General features: G+C 57.8%; 1 long non-coding RNA gene across 3 annotated transcripts; it reads right to left on the bottom strand.

The window, feature by feature from the left end:
* Positions 1-7205: 7205 nt before the first annotated feature.
* On the bottom strand, positions 7206-12182 carry LOC147579736 (uncharacterized). 3 transcript variants are annotated; one of them, XR_015252058.1, is made up of 3 exons: positions 10987-12182; positions 10614-10752; positions 7206-10332 (listed from the first exon to the last, which is right to left on the bottom strand). It is a non-coding gene; the product is annotated as an uncharacterized LOC147579736 (long non-coding RNA). The 3 variants fall into 3 exon arrangements; XR_015252059.1 differs by lacking the exon at positions 10987-12182 and having other exon boundaries at positions 7206-9786; positions 10192-10332; positions 10614-10957; XR_015252057.1 differs by lacking the exon at positions 10987-12182 and having other exon boundaries at positions 10614-10957.
* Between the last annotated feature and the right edge of the window lie 3442 nt (positions 12183-15624).

Here is a 15624-nt window from a genome sequence, read left to right as displayed (position 1 = left end):
AGATGTGAAGAAACCAGCCAAAGAGGAACAGGGCAGGAGAAACAGGGAGAAACCCAGAGTCAGATCAGCAGTGACAGGACTGCAGGCTGGGCTCGCACCTTCTAAGGAGGCAACCTTTCTCAGAAATCATTTCGCTAAGAGCCGCGGTATATAAAACAGATGCAGACGGGCTGCTCCGGGCGGGGGAGGGAGGCAGTCAGGAGCCCGAGCTCCCCCCACCCTCTGTTCCCCCGACCCACCCACCCACACCGCTGCCCTGAGCCACCCTCCGATGCCCAGGCTCCGGGGTCCACCGTCTGGAAAGCCCTGAGCCGCTCCATTCGGGCTCCTACGCGCTCCAGCAAGCCCCGCTGGGGCCGGGCCAGTCTACTCTCTGCCAGGACTGAGGCGAGAGAAAAATGACCTCCGTGGGTCCTCGAGGGACAGGCTGCCGTGTGCCCAACAGTGTCCTCATAACATCCTGACAACATACAAGGAGCTTCTGGGGCTACTTCTCTGACCCGTGAGGTCAAACCGTGAGACACGTCACAGCGAGGATCCGAAAAGTGACAACCCCGGGGTTCAGGCCCCTGCCTGGTGCTGCCGCCTCTCTGAAGTCCTGCCCTTTGGGGAAGGGATGGGCTCGTCCCGTGTGTCCCCAAACCCCAGAACTGAGACCGGGAGGGCCAGCCTTGCAGACAGCCGTGTCCACAATCAGAACCGCCCACGGGTGAGTGGGCGCCCTTATCACGCACGGATGGAACACCACCGACAGGGAGCTGCGGGGTCAGGGGCTCCCACCCACCCTGGCCCCTCTGCACTCAGAGTTCAAAGGGTTTCTCCTCCCGGCATCCCTCTGGGTGTTCCTCCACTCCGTACATCCTGACGGGCACATAGGAGCTCGTGCGCTGGCTGAACTGGGGACCGAGTCGTGTTGGGTCAGCCACCGGCCTCTCTCTGACATCCAGACCCCGAACGGCTCCTTGAAATAAGACTGCTCGCTACCGGGGCCCAAGGGGGAAGGCATCGTTCCCTTCTGACTGCCGGCCTCGCGGTGGACATTCTCGCTTTTTATGTGCTTCCTTCGGGGCACACGTCATCGATGGGAATTCTTCTCATTTAGTGGTTTGCACTGTCAAAGGGTAAAAGCTGATGCAGAGCAAATGTCTCTGAGTTCACCAGTAATATCCCCCGGGAGACCACGCTGAGGAAGTTATATGCTACCAAATAATAAAACATCTCCCTGTACGTTCAGAAGCTCTGGGCAGCAAAGACGGACCACCAGGGACTCCGAAAACCTTCAGACAGGATCTGTCTGGCTCGTCCAGCCTAACTCACAGTGACTTAATACATCACCGGGAAGGGGTGGAGGGACCAGGAAGCCAAGCACAGCCAGATTTCCTCGATATAAAATACCATCGACTGGAAGATTTAACAACAGTTCTGGAGGGAACGAAACCCCCACGATGCTGAGCGAACACGCAGATGCAAGGTATATCCTAACTTCAAAAACCCTGAAAAGTAGGAAGAAAGACAAAGAACATCCATTTCAGATGAAGGAAATACGGTAGATCACTGCCCCCGTGGGCCTGCAGAGGCTTGGTTTCCAACCCGTTTCCCTGGGGCCATGTTCTTGAAAGCTCCACTGGCCAGCGTGTAGAATCAATCACGCCCTCTCGAAATGAACGAACACTCCGGGCCCTACACATCAGAGGGCCCCAGAGAGTCCAACCTGTCCCCTGCGCTCCCTGCACGGCCACCTCCGGGCCCCCCAGCCACCTTACGCTGTCCACGTGTCCCTGGACAAGAAGATCCTAGAGGAAATTCAAGGAAAGGGGAGATATTCACAAGCCTTTATGGGGCACCTGCCCCATGGCAGGCACTCGCGAGGTGCGGGCGTGAGCAGGCGAAACAAAACCCAGCTCGGGTCCTCGATGAGATGATCACGGTTTATGCGGCGCCTGCTGCTTCGGCCACTGCTGGGTGCCAGGCATGTGCCACCCCATCCGGGGGCCCCGTTGGATAAGGAGGAAGTCAAGACTGGGTAAAGCCAAGTCACGGTAGAGCCAGAATCTGACCTCAGCCACTCTGCCCAGAGCCCATCGGCGCCCTTTCTGCCACCTCACTGACCCTTCCCCCATCACCGGAAGCCCAGGGCAGCATCAGCAGGCCTCACACAGCCATGGGCCTCGGCGCACTTTCACCCCCTCCGCACACAGATCACATGCGGCCCACCTCCTGACCGTCGAGCGCTTCACCTGTCCGCTTCCCTTACTTTCCACTGCCAAAGGCCTAGTTAGACCAGGCCACCACGGTCATGGTCGTAGGAGGCCACCGTGGCCTCTCAACGAGTCTCCCAGCTTCTGTCCTCACCCACGATGGTCCAATAGCCACACCACAGCGGGTGCCATCTTTGTAAAACACAAGCCATACGTCGCCTCTCCCCCTTAAAATGCTCTTGAAGTCTTCCCCTCGCCCTGGAGACAAAATCCTCCACCTACGAGGATCTGCATGATCCAGCCCCACCTCGCCCCGGACCCCGGATCGTGCTCTGGCGCATCGTCTGCCTTCCCTCCGTTTTTCCAACACGTGTGCCTCTTCCCAGCCTCGGAGCCCTCGCACATGCAGTTCCCAGGCCTGGCATGCTGTTCCCCTCCGCGAACGTGCCTCTTCATCTTGTTTAGGCAAGACCGCTCTTTTCCTTAAAGCCCCGAGCACAAGTCCTAACTGTGTATTATCCCATTTACTTATTAAATGTTGGTCTCCTCTCCTGAGCCACAAGCTCCCGGACATCCAGAACCGGAGCTCTTTTGTTCACATGCAGTTCACATGGCACACAGTTGGTGCCAAAAAACGTGCCGAGCGAGCGCGTGGAAGACCGTGGAAGACAGAACTGCCGATCACGATGGCGTGCGCTCCGTTGACCGGGATGAGATCGTCGTCGCTTGTCCCCGTGTCCCAGGTGGCCACCACCAGCAGGGCGGACCTGACCATTTGGCTGGAATTTGAGTGAAACAAACTGGTACATCGCACCCTGGACTAATCCTCGGTAATAAGAAAGGAACCAACTGGGACGGATCTCAAGGGCGTGATGCCTGTCTCAGAAGGTTCCATAACATACGGATCCATTTACGTAACATTCTCCATCTGAGCAAACGATGGAGCTTCAGAAAAGAATGGAAACCAAAAACAGAGACGAGAGGTCCCAGGCGTGAGGCACCGGGGGGTGAGGGGGGGAAGCGACCGTCAAGGGGAAGGAGGAGGGAGTTCCTAGAGGGGAACATTCCGGATCGTGATCACGGTGGCAGTCGCACGAACCTGCACACGGGATAAAGTGTCGTAGGACTCTACACAGAGCCACACAAAGAATGAAACCTGAGCGTGTGTGAACGCTGGTGAGATCTAAGCAAAGCCTAAAGTCCGATTCGCTGCATTGGGCCACACGATGTCCTGATCTTGACAATGTGCTGGAGTCACATATGTCGTCGCCGAGGCAGAAAGCTCACACAGGACCTCTTGGTTCTGTTCTTGCAACTTCTTGTGAGTCTATAATTGTTTCAAAATAAAGAGTAAAAAAAAAAAAAAAAAAAAAAAAGATGAAATCCATGTGCCGCCCCAGGCGCAGACTCTCCATACCCATCACTGTCCCTCCATCCTCGGGACACCAGGTGCCTTGTGAACCCATGCGCAACAATCTGGGGGCGAGGAATCTGTAACCGCACCATTCTGTCCCAAAGAGGACAATTCTGTCTGTCAGTCGGGCCCCAGGCCGCAGGCCGAGGAGCCGCTGGTTTCTGTTAAGGGTGGAAGCCTTGCCGGCCTGGGACCAGGAGACGGACGTGCCAGGAGGCCCGCGTGGCTCTGCGGCTCGGGGACGGGAGGACAGGCCTGCTTTGAGTGCGGTCCAGCTTCTGGCGGGAGAGAGCCAAAGAAGGAAAGAAATTCCCGTCTTGGGGCCACACAGGGGGCAGGAACTCCGTCTACACCCAAACAAGCCCTGAGCACGGACTGTCTACACAGGCAAAGGACCGGCAGAGCCCCAGGGTCTCCGGGGTGACCCAGGTAACTGAGTGGGCCTGGGCTGGGACAACAAGGGCCAGATGAGGAGTCACTAGGGTTCTAGTTGTGGCTCTGCCTTGACTCATCAGGTGAGACCCTTCCCCTCCCTGGGCCTCAAGGAGGGGCAGGGAGAGCTGCTGCTTTGATCACTTGTGGTTCCCACCCAGGGCCTCTACACCCCAAAAGAGGCCTTTAGGGAGAAATGGGCCCACGTCTATCTTTCGTCAAAGTTTCCTGACTTATGAGGTCATCATCGGAACTATACCTTTGTCTACACCAGGGTTTTTCACCCACTGTTCTATGCACACTTGGAGCCGGAGAATTCTTTGTTGTGGGGGCCGGAGTGAGCTTGTAGGCCAGGTAGCAGCACCCCTGGCCTCTACCCCACTACAAGCCAGCAGCAAAGCCCCCCACCAACCCCATGCACGCAGTGTAACCACCCCAAATGCCTCCGGACATCGCCTAATGCCCCCTGGCGGGGGTGGGGGGTAAGATCGCCCCCCATGGAAAACCACTGCCCTAGACTCCCAACACTCAAATCAAGGAGGAGGAGCAGAGAGTCCGGACCCTCACCTGACAGAGGGGGTCCTGGCACACCTTCTCCATCAGACTGTTTCCCGCCTCTGAGCTCTGGAGCGTGGTCCTTCCCTCCAGGACTGCGCTCCTCATTCAAAAGTTCTCTTTGGATTGAGCCGCGGGATCTATTGCTGTTTGGAACCACCCAGAACCCGGCTGGGCTTTCCCCTGTGGCATTTGAAAAGAACCATAATTTCCCTTCTCTCCTCCAGGGTCGCACCCTCGGAGGCCAGGTACCTGCACATGGGAGGACAGAAAGGGAGGGGGGGTGACCCCCATCGGGCTCTGAGAAGGGGTGCCCCCTTCCCTGTCCACAGCGGCCCCGGCCCCTGGCTCTTCTCCCTCTTTCTGAGCACTCACCGTCACCTGGCCCCGGAGCAGACACGACACGCGTGTGATGGTCGGGCTTCCCTTCAATGTCGGCTCTGTTCACGGCTGTCTGCCCGGGGACTCGACAGGGTCACACCAGACGGATGCACAACGGCTGATGGAAGACAGCCCCGCTGATAACGGAGGACGCTGCCCAAGGCTTCAAGACCCCAGTGAGCCGGAGCTGGCGAGGGCTGGGCAAGGAGATCAAACGTGTAGAAACCTCGAAGCTCAGGGCTTGGGACACGAGGGCAGGAGAAACGAGTAAATGCTCGAGTTGGCGGCAGACCTATCAGAGGCGACACGAGCCACCCTACGTGGGCGTGGTAATATATTTGTCAACTGCTATGCTAATAGAAATGAATATACTCATCAATATGTAAACACGACTTTGAGAAATATTTGATTTATTCCAACGTGCACGTGTGTATACAAACCACAGGGTATCACTTATCGTGGAAGCTGCTCGACCATCCATTCTAACAATTCCCCAGCAGGTGGTTGGCTTTTAGCACCTGCTGGGCCGGCCTTTGACGGGGGGGGGGGGGGGGGGGGGGCCGTTACTAACTAAATGGCGTCCTTGTCTGAGCCGTGACTTGATAGGGGAACCCCCTGTCTTAGTCTGCTCAGGCTGCTAGGACGGGACGTCGCAGACGGGGGGCTCAAACAACAGATGTTAATTTCTCACAGTGCTGGAGGCTGGAAGTCCGAGATCAAGGTGACAGCAGATGTGGTTCCCGGTGAAATCTCTTCCTGGCTTGTAAGTGGGCACTTTCTCACTGTGTGCTCACGTGACCTCTTTGCATGTGAGTGGAGAGAGCCATACCCTCTCTCCCTCTTCTTGTGAGGGCACTAATCCCATCCTGGGATCCCCCCCGATGACCTCATCTAAACCCGTGACCCCTCAGATGAAGGCCCCCTCTCCTAACACATCATGTTGGGAGTTAGGGCTTCAACTTCTGGATTTGCGGGGGAGACACGAACACTGAGTCCATTACACCCCCTAAAGGTCTCCAGCAGCCTGCCCGTCGAGAGTCCTTAGGACGCTGGTGCCCAGCCCTGTGCCGCCCCCAGCAGGCGGATGTGACCTGGCTACACAGCCAACTGGACACCTGACCCCGTCTGACCTCGCCACGTCCCTGACCTCGTCCCCAGCGCTGTCATATAGATTCCGTGGAAAACTCCTTTGGGTTTTGACTCAGTTTCATGTCTCAGTTAAAACTTCCTTGGCCACCCTTCCTAAAACTCCCGGCTACCCATATGCCTCCTCTGCCCTGTTTTCTCCTGGCACTTATCCCTAGCTGGCAGTCCACACATCGTCAGTCAGTAAGGAGCCAAGGCCGGGACTCCCCTCTGGGGAGCTTAACTGGGCTCCATAAGGTGGCCTGTGGCCCCCGTGAGGAGACTGCTCACCGGGAACCCTCAGCTCCACCGTCACAAAAATATAGGATGAAAAAAAATTTTTTTTAATTTATTTTAAGTCTGTTTATTTATTTTTGAGAGAGAGACACAGAGAGTGAGCGGGGGAGGGGCAGAGAGAGGAGGGGGACAGAGAATCCCAAGCAGGCTCCACGCTGTGAGCACGGAGCCCGATGTGGGCCTCGAACCCACACGCCGTGAGATCGTGACCTGAGCCGAAACCAAGAGTCAGACGCTTAACCGTTTGGGCCGCCCGGGTGCCCCCAAAATATCACAGGATTTTTTCAAGGAAAGGGGTGGGGGCGGAGGAAAGGGACTTTCTTGAGTGCCCAGCGCCTTCTGTCCATTGTCTCATTTGTCCCCCACGAGGACCTGTGAGGCAGGTGCTCTCAGTCCCGTGTTCCAGAGGGTTTAAGTCTAGGTCATGGAATCTTTAAGCGCAGAGTCGGGACCGGCCCCAGGTCTGTCCTGCTCCAAAGCTCGTGTCCCCTCTCTGCATAGCCTCCGGTTCTAGGGAGCAATTAAGACACAGACACCAAGCCCCCTGGGGGTGTGAACTTGATCCTCACCTGCGTCCAGCCCAGCGATCCCAACGGCCTGAATGTTGGAGCCTTCGGAGGGAGGCCGGCGGCAAGGACCCGACCCTCTGGAGCCGCGGCCCTTGTTCCACCGAAAGGAACCGAGGACACATGCCCGGCCCGGCGTTCCTGCCCGTCAGAGCTGTCTGCTCCCATCAGGACAGGGCCTCTGACGTACAAAACCCAGGCCCTGCCTCGGGCTGGTCTCAGGTTTCCACGGCACAGTAAAGCGGTGTGTTTTTATTTCTCCATCTGTAAACATCTCTCCCTCTAACACGGTAACTGCTGTTTATACAGAGCTATAAAAACAGAGGTCAGAGCACAATAAGATTATAGTCTTACTTCAATACATCCAATCCATAATAAAATAAAATCTTACAAACGATCCAGAGGACCCGTTTAGGGGTTCTCGAAGAATTAATGTCTGTCGTATGTAAGGATTCTATTTGGGCATAATATTTTCCACAGCTGTCAGGGTCGATTTAAAAGGCAATATCCTTTCACTGCATTTGATTTAAACTCTGTTTATACCACGTGGGGGATTGTTAATTCTGCAACATCTGACTCAGGGGTGTTTGATTACGCCGAGGCCACCGCCAAGGGGATGACACATGATGTCGTGGGAGCCCGGGGAGCAGGGAGAGAACCCAGTGGCGGGAAACGAGGTGCTCTGCTCCCCAGGCAGGGCTGGTGGCGGGAGCTTCGGTCTGAGATGGCTTGCTCGTGGCCACGCAGCGAGAACGCGCAGAGGTGGACTGTATCGGGCGACCTGGCCCCTATCCGCCACCCCTGTTGCCCTACTCCGCTCCTTCCTGCTCTAGAACCCACCTCACCCCTCACAGCTCGCCGGCTTGAACCCCTGCCTGGGCCACGCTGGGTGCCCGGAAGTTTCCACGGGAGTTAATTTCCGATTGCCCAGTTCTACCGATGTCTGCTCCTGAGGAAGTGTATTTGGCCAAGGTTGTCCGTTGAAACAGAACAATAAAGAGATTCGTTAGAAGGGTTGGGCTCACGCGGTTACGGAGACGGGCAAGTCCAGGCTCTGTAGGGCGAGCGGGCTGGCAGGCCGGAGACCAGGGAGGAGGCGATGTTTCCGTTCAAGTCCGTCGGCTGGTGGAATTTCCTCTCGCTCAGGGGAGGTCACTCTTCTGTTCTCTCCAGGCCGTCTACTTCTTGGAAGAGGCCCATCCACTTAATGGAGGGTAATTTGCTTTACTCAAAGTCTACCGATGTAAATGTTCATCTCATGCCAAAGACGGTGGTCACAGAAACACCCAGAATAACGTTTGACCGCGTGGCTGGACATCGTAGCCCAGCCAGGCTGAGACGTAAATTAACCACCAACAGAAGTCAGGACGTCCACACACCATGCCGCTCCTTGGAGCCTCAGACAGCACAGCGGCTCGAGCCCAGGGGCTGCCGTCAGCTCCGCCTTTCGCCAGCTGGGGACCTTGGACGAGTCACTTCCTGTGTCTTGGGTCACACCCTCTGCTGACCAGGGGAGTCAGAGTCCTGCCCCTTGCGGCTGGGGCGAGGGCCGAATGGGCCGGTGTCTGTACGAGCTCAGCAGCGCGGCCGGCCCGCGGGGAGGTCTGGGAAACGCTGTTCTGGGGCGGTGGCGATGGCACGGCCCCACTGGCCGGCCCCCCCCCTCCCCGCACCCCTGCCCTCTGCAGCTGTCACTCGCCTGCCCCCTCTTCGGAAGCAGTCCTATGCTCTCCACACGTTTCCATCTGCTCTGACCACTGGCTTCTGACTCAGCCAGGCCCTCTGGACCCTCCTTAGCCTCCATCCCTGGAGCCCACAGGGCTGATCTCTGTCCCCCCCCCCCCCATATGTGTGCACATAGACACAGGTGCACACTCGCACGTGTCCAACACACGCACACACACCCCTCACGTATACACACATGCACACTCCAGGATTGGGCAGCTGTGCTGGTTTGGCAAAAGCAAGTGGTTTATAAAATCCCCTTTGTCTCCGCGTTCAGACAGGGTTTACAGAGACGCCCTCCATGTCCGGCACTGTGCCTCCCTCTGGCCGCACGGAGACAACAGCGAAAGCGTGTGCTGTGTTCTTCCGGCCGCCGTGACCTCATGTGCCCGCTGAGGGGCGGGTGGACGCCTGACACGGAAACGAGGCTGACAGCCGAGCACTTTCCTTCATCCCACAGTTACTGGCCCCCCACCGGTGTGCCGGGGGCTCGACCAGACCGCTCCGGAAGCTTCCATCTGAGGCTGTCCTTGTCCCAGCTGTGACAGACCCCACGGACTGTCGTCCCCTGTTCCCCCGGTCGCGGGGGGCTCCAGCCCCGGGCGAGGCTTGTGAGCCCTAGAATACTCGTCCACAGAGCCAGAGGCAGGGCAGCGGGACCCGAGCTCCACGCCATCCGTCACCAAGCACCCATGAGCGACAAATCCGTGCCAGGCCCAGGGACACTCCAAGGGATCGCTGCGGCCCAGTCCTCGAGGAGGAGGTCGATAAACCCACATGGTGGATCTCATCCCGCCAGGGTCAGCGGCCGCAACGGCGCCGATGGCCAGAGTCACAAGAGCCCTCGTCCCTCCCACCGCCCCGGGGTGCCCCCGCCAGCCCGGGAGCGACGGCTGCCTCTGAGTGCGCCCAGCCCGGCCCTTTCCCTTCCTGCACCCGGCGCCTCACGCTTCCCCACCCGAGCACCAGGCCACGGGGTTGGCGGGTGTCTGGAGCTATTTCAGGAAAAAGATGGCCCTGTGAGTTCCTGGGAGCTGGGGCTGAGGCATGGCTGGAGGCAGGCCTCGCTCGGCTGCAGGCGGCCTCCGTGGGCCTGGGGGGGGGAAGGAGGGAGGAATCACCTGAATCGTTTAGATTGTTTTTCACTCCCGTTTTTCCCACCGGCTGATAGTTGAAAATGATGGTCCTGGGATTCCACGGTGCGTCCTCAGATCACGGCTCACAGGGATATGTTCTGTGACAGGGGCTGTGGCTCTGTGAGGGTCTGTGACACGTTCTGGCGTGTCTTTGTGTATAAATGTGTGCGTCAAGGACTTCAGCTGCGCAGCCAAGCTGTGTGGGTGACATCTGTGTACAAGGTCCAGCCTCAAGGAGGCGGGTAACAAGGACAGCCATGCAGGTCGGGAGGCCGGGGGGCCTGGAAGCAGGGGGGTTGGGAGGCCAGGGGGCCTCAGCCCAGCCTCGTGGCCCACGGTGTCGGGGCAGCCGTGTCACTCACCTGCTCTGTGCTGGCACAGGACCAGATTCCAAGCCTCTCTGGCTCTGATGGTCCTACGTGCGTGGAATGTTCTCAGCTTTCTCTAGATTGGCAACAAGCTGTAGTTGTGCGACTGTCCATAGATAACTTCACCCTAGAAAACTGCGGGAAACCAGAGCGATAAAGAAGGTTGAGGGAGAGCCGAGGGGGTGCTCCGGACCTGAACGAGGTGCACCGCAGTGGGGCAAAAACCCAGACTCTGAAGTCAGACACACCCGGATCCCTGGCTCTGCCCCTTGCAGGCTGTGTGACCTTAGAGAAGTCACTCAACCTCTCTGGACTTCATCTCCTTCATCTGCAAAAAAGAACTGGCCACAACGGCAATGACAATCACACGGGCCACACGGGGAGGGGCGAGGGCGAAAACATCACCGCGAACTTACTGGCAAACCGCCCCATGGTACGTGCTTCCTGAATGTTTGTTGCTATGATTACTGGAATGCGCACCCGAGGTGCACATCGGCGGCCCCTTCCCTGGTGGCCGCTGGTCGCAGGGCTGAGCAGCACACGGCAGCGCTTTGCCTGTGAAAACATTTTGGTGCAATTTTCCGACCCGCAAAAATATTTTTACAATGAAAACGCACGTCTGGTGTGGAGCTGCTCAGTCTCACTGGCTTATTTAGCTTTTCAGGAAAATAAACAAAAGCGAATTTGCGGACACCGGGGGATGGCCTCCAATCAAACAATCGTGCCCTCCCCCCTACCCTCAGCGTGCCCCCCGCCGCCACCGCCCACCGCCCTGCCCAGCAGACAGACCCGGTCAGCCAGTTTGTCACTTGTCTGGGAGGCCGATGAGCCCAGGGCCTTGCAGTCTCGAGGTGCAGCCGGGTCCCCTGGGCGCCTGCCCGGTCCTCGTCGCTCAGAGGAGGTGACAGCCCACAGCAGGAAGGGGACCCGCCCAAGATCTCGCCGCAAGATGGTGTTTGCTCACTTTTCAGCTTGTTTAGATATCTGATATGACGTACTGAACACACAGCGATTCCTTAAGGAAGCCAGTCCGTCCCCGTTTTTTTCACAGGAGGAAGATGAGGTTTGCAGAGGTTGCTTGACATGCCCAAGATCATCAGGCACCAGGGCTCAAGATTCCTGAACTCCCAGACGTCTCCGGCCACGGCTAGATGCACCTGCAGCCGGCTCACCCCGGGGGCCTCAGGAAGCCACCCTGGCTGGTTCCTAGCCACCAGAGACGTGCAGCGAGGTCCGCTCAGGCTAGAGGCACCGGCAGAAACCAGTGTCCTCACGTTTTCCCAAAGGCCACTCTCCTGTACCCGCAGCGTTTGAAAGCTTCTCGCAGGCACAGCGGGCCCCTGGCCTCCGGCAAGCGCACCCGGAGCTGCACCTGCAATCACCACTGGGACGACTGTGGAGAAGGAAAGGCAGGGACACGTGGGCGCAGATGTCGGGGGGGGGGGGGTGGGCGGCCTTATCTGGGGGGCAAGGAGGCCTCCTGGACGAGGCACCATCGCCGGGGTGAGGTAGCCAATGAGCAGGAAAAAGCATCCCCACAAGGGGAGGGGCGGGGAGGGGCGGGGAGGGGCACAAACCGGGCGTTGATGAGCCAGAGGTGGCAAGAGCAGCAGGTGGGGGCAGAGCCACACGAGATGGGGCAGGGCTGACTCAGGCCACGCCTCCAGGCCGCGGAAGGGATTCGGGGCCTTCTGTGGACACGGGGCCAGTGGCGTGAGGGCTCTGAGGGTTAAGCAGGAGCCTGACTTGATGGGAATTAAGCGTATTCACCGTCATTCTGGCCGCCAGGTGAAGAGCGGCTTAGAAAAGGCAGGTCTGGGGGGCCGCCTGGGTGGTTCAGTGGGTCAAGTGACCGACTTCTGCTCTGGTCATGATCTCACGGGTCATGAGTTCGAGCCCTGCGCTGACAGCTCAGAGCCTGGAGCCCGCTTCAGATCCTGTGTCTCCCACTCTCTCTGTTCCTCCCCCGGCTCACTCTCTCTCTCTCTCTCAAAAATAAAGGTTAAAATTCTTTTTTTAAAAAAGAAACAAAAGGGCAGGCCCGGAAAGCTTCAGGGCCCCTAAGTGTTGTCCGGGAAGAAGCAGAAGAGACCGGCCATGGGGACGGAGTGACACCAGGCCTCCTGCCTTCCTGGGCTTGGTGACCAGGCAAGGGCAGAGGGTCACGAGAGGGAAGGATTCCACGTCTCGCCGGGTTTCTGCCTGGAGCACCTGGCTGGAAGCAGAGGAAGAAGACAAGTCTGGGGGCCCCTAACGTCTGGAATGTCCTCTTTTCTTCTCGGCACAAGACGGGCACCCGCAGGCCCCAGCAGGCCCCAGGTCTTAAGCGCTGCCCAGCTCCTGTGGAAAGCCCAGCTGAGCCCAGAGGCACGGGAAAAACAAGTTCAGCCACATTCCCTTCCACAGCCCGGCACCTGGCCTCTGTGATGCAACCTGCCCCAGGCACCTTGGTCAAATGCAGGTTCTCAGTACGCAGGTCTGGGGAGGGTCCCAGGATCTGCAGTCTCACGGGGCCGCTGCTGTTGGTCCCCATACAACCAAGTAGCAAGGGGTTACGGAGACCCTGCCTGGACTTCCAGTCGGAGACTCGATGGCCCCGCGCCTGGGGGAGGGCCTCTGGCTCGTCCCACCCCCAAAGGCAGGATATCTGCCCCTCTCCCTTGCCATCTTCGGCCCTCCCGAGGAATCCTGTTGTCGCTTACGTGCTCTCGGCCCACGGGTGGTATCTGCTATTTTCCTGCTCACCTGCTCCAGGACCCAGGCGTTTTGAGCACGGAGGCCGCCGATGCCTGCCTGGGCACCGCAAGGACACAGCCAGGCCCTGCTGCAGGGAAGCCGGGCTGGAGGGGCGCAAGGAGCCGCCAGGCAGCACTTGTATATGTGGGTCTGGAGCCCAGAGCGCCGTGGGTGGGAGCGGGCAGTGGATGGGTCCCGGCAGAGGCCCTGGAGAAGGGGGGGCTCGTTAGCTTCCTGGGGAGGCAGCTTCACGCAACAGGAACGTATTCTGTCACAGTGCCGAGGGCCAGAAGTCCACGGTCAGGGAATCGGCGGGGCCGTGCTCTGATGGTTCCGGAAGGAACCCTTCCTTACCTCTTCCAGCTACCAGTGGCTCCTGGGATCATGGCTTGTGACGGCACGACCCCAACTCTGTCTCCATGGCCACAGGGGCTTCTCCTCTCTGTGTGTGTCTGTGTCTTCATAGGGCCTTCTTTTTATATATATATATATATTTTTTGTATGTATATTTTAATTATTTTAATTATATATTTTATATATTAAAATATATTTTAATATATTATGTATATATTTATTAATATATATTTATATAGTGGTTTATATAGTATAAATTATATAGTAATTTATATAGTAATAAATAAATATATATTTATATAGTAAATATATATTAATATACATTTATTTATATTATTTATATGTATTTTTATTTTAATTATATATATATATTTTTAATTATTTAATCTTTATTTATTTTTGAAAGAGAGAGTGCGAGCAGGGGAGAAACAGACAGAGAGGGAGACACAGAATCCAAAGCAGGCTCCAGGCCCTGAGCTGTCAGTGCCGAGCCCGATGCGGGCTCGAGCTCTCGAACCACGAGATCATGACCTGAGCCGAAGTCGGACGCTTAACCGACTGAGCCACCCAGGCGGCCCTCTTCATAGGGCCTTCTCATGGGGACACCAGTCATTACAGATCAGGTCCCATCCTGATGACCACACGTTAACGTGACTACATCTGCAAAGACCCTATCTTCACGTAAGGTCACATTCCCAGGTATCGGGTTTAGGGCTTCAGCATCTTTTGAGGGGACACAATTCGGTGCACAGCAGTGGGGGGCGGGGAGACCCGAGGGAGCCAGGAGCCTCCCAGTGCTGTCGGCGAGGCGGTCCCACCAGCCGGCACACCCCCCACCAGCCCCTAACAGAGGAGTGACTAGCCGTGTGCCCTCTCCGCGGCCCCTCAGGGCCGCCCGGCAGTGAGGTCCTTGCCTGTAAACTGTGCTCCATTGGCTGTAAACTGTTTGTAAGGTTTTAAATAAACACCCACAGTCCTTCTGAAGTCTGGTGGCTTTTACCACTCAGCCTGGGCTTTGGCAGTTGTCAGCAAAACTCCACGGCCCGGACTCTGGAAACTAACCAATGGGCAGAGCCACCCACAGAGGCCAGCGAGGAGGCTGCCGCCGCCCTGCGGGGACTCAACAGCCCAGGAGGCCGGGGAGGGGTGGGCTCTTCTCTGGCTCAGACGCCGTCTGGAGGGTAGGAACTTGGCACGCTATTTCCCCCGTCGGCCTCGGTTTCCCCGGTTGTACAGGGAGGTCCGGACTCAGCCTCAAACAGGGACACTTCAGCGGAAGGTCTTTACCCGCCGAGGCCGGCTGGGCCCGGGGAACAGGCCCCTTCCTTTACCATAATGGAAGCCGGGGGGACCTCGGCTCCCCTACGGGAGAGGCAGATGGCCCATTTACCCCCGTAGCTTCTCGCCCGTATCACTCCGCAGCCCGGGCCACTAGCTGGTAGCCAGCGGGCAAAATCCAGCCCCCACATGGGGCTAACTGGGCGACCAGAGGGTGGATTTTAAACGTTTTTAAGTAGTGACCCATATTTTAAGGTGGGGAAATGTCCTGTAGAGATCTGGATCTGGAGCTTTCCTTGAAAACCCCCACCGGGCGGCACGGACCCAACACTGCCTTCTGGAAGGGAGCCCACAGCGTTCACTCAGCAAGCTGGGAGGACGGCAAGGTAGCTCTGGCGCCCAGTAGAGTTAGCCAGTGGGAAAATGAGAGAGCAATTCAGGAGGCAAAAAAAGCGTTTCGAAAAGAGCGGTGAGTGAGACATGAGGAACGGCCCGGGGTTTGCTGGGCTCACGGGGCCCCTCAGCAGCGGCCCGGCCGGCCCAGACCTCCTGGCTTCCAGTCAACCAGAGCTTTCCCCAGCGTCGAACTTCCGGACGGTTCCACCAAAGGGCACCCACACGACCGTGTGCCTAGAGGTGGGAGCGCGGGCTCCAGACGCTTCCAGAGCTGGAGTCTCCGCGCTGTGCTCGTGAGCCGTGAGGCCGGGGCGAGCCGGGTAACCCCCCTGCGGCTCAGCACCCTCATCTGGAAATGTGCCTCCTGCGAAGGAAACGGAAGATTCGGGGAGGATGATGCGTGGAAAACGATTAACCTACTAATCGGAATCTATTTCTGTTGTCGTTATGGTTGCTTCTCCTGCTGCTGCTGTGGTGGGGGTCTCGTGGCTTAGTTTCTTTCCCCCAGAAACAGACTCTGAGGCCAGGCGGGGGCGCAGGGGCAGGGGTTTGTCTGGGGGAGAGGAAGGATCCCAGGACACGGCGGCAGGGAGCGGGAAAACGAGAGGAGGAAGGGAAGGTGGCCGGAAAGGTCTAGGTGGGCAAGCCTGTGACTGTGGTGGC

The sequence above is a fragment of the Puma concolor genome, chromosome B3, assembly GCF_028749965.1.
Source record: "Puma concolor isolate L17-30 chromosome B3, mPumCon1.1.hap2, whole genome shotgun sequence".
In the NCBI taxonomy this organism is placed as follows: Eukaryota; Metazoa; Chordata; class Mammalia; order Carnivora; family Felidae; genus Puma; species Puma concolor.
This window is presented reverse-complemented; position numbering and strand designations above follow the sequence as displayed.